At 38.9% G+C, this 3,778-nt stretch overlaps 1 pseudogene; it reads right to left on the bottom strand.

Moving 5' to 3' along the window:
• Positions 1-2,030: 2,030 nt before the first annotated feature.
• Positions 2,031-2,130, bottom strand: LOC130462187 (uncharacterized; annotated as a pseudogene).
• Positions 2,131-3,778: the final 1,648 nt, after the last annotated feature.

The raw sequence follows: 3,778 nt of genomic DNA, 5'->3' as shown, positions 1-3,778 counted from the left end.
GCTATTTTCTTGAAGAGTTGCGACGTTTTGAGGTGTTTTTAGGAGTGTTTTCTGTTTTAGTGTTGTACCGGAGCTTCAGATTGAGTGTTGTATCAGATATTCGGATGTCAAATTTTCTCCCATGATAACAAAATTTATTTGGGACTCTTACATATGTGGACTCATTGGGTGTGGATGATGATTTTGAAAGAAAACTCATGACAAAAATGATATGAAATTAACAAAATAATAGGAAAACTACAATAAACCGTCAGAAAAAGAGTATTTATAAGCAAACAATAAGCAACGGCTAATTTTCAAACACAAAAACTAGTCGTTGAGCATCAAAATGAGTAATTTTAAGTTATTGGTATTTGGTGAATTAAGTTTCTGAATAAGGGTATTTGGTGAAATAAGTATTAAAATAGGGGTATTTGGTGAATTTGGAAATTAGGTTAACGGAGGACTAACGGCGCATTATTAGTAAGGGTATTTTGGGTATTAAGTCATTTGTGAGGGGCATTTGGTGAATTTCTGAAAGTCGAGGGGCATTTGGTGAATTACGCCAAAATTCGGGGGTATTTCATGAAAAATCCGTTTATTTTACTTAGCTTAGTTTTCTCTCTAATTTTATGCAAAAACACTTAGTTTAATTTCCAATAAAAATTCAAGCTTTCAATTCCCTTTGTTCTTCAAATAGGTATTGTTTCTTATTTTAATTAATTGTCTTGCTTTAATAATGCTTTCGATTATGTTAATTGTTTTGTTTATTGTTAATATGCTTGAGTAATCTATTTTCTAGGGTTTGGGGATCCATGAATAAAATGAAGGGATATTGAATGATCGCGATTGTTGGCATTGTAATTGATTGGTTTATTCTACTCTACAATTAGATTGGCGCAGGTTTAATTGTGATAGTCATGCAATATCAAGTTAAGATTTGAGAGATGAAATTTGATGTTTAGGCTTCTGTCAATAGGTGGAATTAGGATTAATACTTAGAGAGAGCCCGTTAATTCTAAGTCTATGATTAGTATCGATTCGAGAGAGCATGCTAGTTTAATTAATTACCTTGTTGATTATCGTAATTGTTTATCGTCCTGGATTGTTATTTATTGGTGAACCTATGCCCTAGATTCTTTAATATCTTGATTCTTAATTGTTTAATTATCGCCATAGTCTTAGCAAACCATCAACCAAACTCTTGTTCCCAATAGTCTAGATTAATTGATTAATAGTAGAAAGAACGCTTGTTTCCCCGTGGATTCGATCCTGACTTCCCTTGCTACCTAGCTAGTGGACATAGGTTTATTTTTGGTAAGGTGATACGACTTTAGCCTGTCAAATTTTGGCGTCGTTGCCGGGGAAACGATTTTATTTTCTATTATTGATTCCTTGTTCTAGATTATTGTTTGTTACCACTCAAGGAACCCACGTTCCTTGAGACCAGATCTCACATTGTTTTTGTAGTTTCTTTGTCTATGCCCATGACCGTAGGTACTAGTAATCTTACTCCATTCGATCCTGAGCCCGAAAGAACCTTTCGTAGACGAAGAACTTTCATTGCATAATTTGGAATTACTCTGATTCTGATCATAATATTGGCGATCTTTTTCCTTCAGATACAGATTCAGTTTCAGAGATAGAGATGGATGACGAAACTCCACCACCACCTGCCCCACGGCTTACAGACTACTCTAAGCCAAGTCTGTCTGTGCTACCAAAGGCAATCATGCTTTCTATTGCAGCTGAGACCTTCAAGATTGAGCCTGCATTGATTAACATGATTCAGAGACGCCAGTACGGTGGGGAACCAGGTGAAGATCCGAATCTTCACATTCAGTCCTTCATCCAATACTGTTCTACCATCAAGCAAAAGGGATTGACTCCGGAGCAGACTATGGATTTACTTTTCCCGTTCTCTCTGAGTGGGAAAGCAAAGTTGTGGATCAATGGGTTGAATCGGGCGGCTATGAAAATCACTAATTGGGAGTCCTTGGCCCTTGCATTCTATGTTAAATATTTCCCACCTGAGAAGACAGCTCGTCTGAGGGGTCAGATATTAGGTATCTCTCGACAAGCAGATGAGAGTTTGTTCGAGGTTTGGGAGAGATTCAAGGACTTGCAGAGAGAGTGCCCACACCATGATTTGGATGACTGGTTCCTGATTCAGCAGTTCTCTAATGGTCTGGGTAATGAGTCTAGGTGTATTTTGGATTCGGCTACCAGTGGGAGATTCATGCAACTCGAGGTGCCTAGAGCTATGGAGGTGATTGAGGAGATAGCCATTCATAATGCCCAGTATGGGAATCCTAGAGGTCTATCTAACAAGGGTGGTATGCATGATTTGAATTCTATAGAACAATTAACTACCCAATTGACTGCTTTACATTATAAGTTTGATAATATACAAGCAGCAAATGCTCAATCTGCCCAACCTGTTAGTGTAGCTGCAATGAGTGCCCAACCTGCTACTGTCTGTGAAAGTTGTGGAAAGTCTGGTCATTATGCACAGGAATGTAGGAGCTCTATTGAACAATGTAACGCATTCCAAGCCTACAAACAAAATAACCCATTCTCCAACTCTTACAAGAGGGCTACAAAAACAACCCTCTACTATCCTACAGAAGCAACAATAGCTAGAACCCTCATCAAGTCCAACATCCACCACCACAACAACCATACCAACCCCCACAACAACAACCCTACCAACCACGGAACAACTACAACCAACAGTCTAGTGGACCACCTGGGTTCCTGTAGACACCTACTTTTGTTCCCATTCCAGAAAGGGAAGGTTCGATGATGAGAACATAAATCTCCACTTGGCAACGCATCTCCTATAAAATAAAGAATCTCAATCACCCTTTTCATTTCACCCGAAACCTGTTATTTATAGAAACCTGCTATTTATGGAAACCTGCTAAAAATAGTAACTGCCATAATGGGTAGTTGTTAAAAGTGGCAATTCATAAAAGATAGAAACCTGTCAGAATTAGGTGTTGCACTCCAACATAAATCCTAAATGAGATAGAAATTGCAAGAGGAATCCTATTCCTAATATGATTCGAAAATAAGAGTTACGTATTAATTAAAATCCTAACGAGCCTAGAGTTCGTAACGGGCCCAGACGCATTCCATCATAAAGTTAATACGCACTAAAAGACTCGGATAAGTCTCAAACACTCCGGATTCTAAGAGTCCAAATCTAACAAAGAACTCGGCCCAAACATCATTTTCAACGCCCAGCCCTGGGCGCTGAAATTGCCTGGATCCCATTTTCAACGCCCAGAGCTGGGCGCCGAAATCTTTAACGCCCAGCCCTGGGCGCTGAAAATACCTGGGACGTGTTCTCTCCTAATTCTTCTTGGATTAGAGCTCTACAATTCTATCTTTCCACGAACTCTTCCCTATAAATACAGCCCCAAATTCGACGTGAACAGAACACACAATTCATATTCTGAGTATTGACTCCAACCCCTAAGCCTAAGCCTCACGCTGCGAAATTGATCACGCGTTTTGTCGCAATCGATCCAAAAATCGAACAGAACGTATCCTGTCCCGTAACTTGAGATTCGTTAAATAAAAGGAGAAATAGCAAAGTCAAAGTGGTTAGTTTTCTGAGAACCGTGACGCACCTCTCAAGGGTGCGTCGTAATGTGTCCCTTCGCATGATTTAATTGCTTTCCTCGCCCTTTTATAAACTGTTAAACTAATTAAATCTGATTCTTCTATCACGCCTAATAAAGATAATATTTTGGGAAATTGGATTATCATGCTAGGTCCCTTAAAACAATCT

The sequence above is a fragment of the Spinacia oleracea genome, chromosome 5 (genome assembly GCF_020520425.1).
Source record: "Spinacia oleracea cultivar Varoflay chromosome 5, BTI_SOV_V1, whole genome shotgun sequence".
Lineage (NCBI taxonomy): Eukaryota > Viridiplantae > Streptophyta > Magnoliopsida > Caryophyllales > Amaranthaceae > Spinacia > Spinacia oleracea.
The sequence above is the reverse complement of the archived record's forward strand: the minus strand, read 5'-3'. Positions and strand labels throughout refer to the sequence as shown.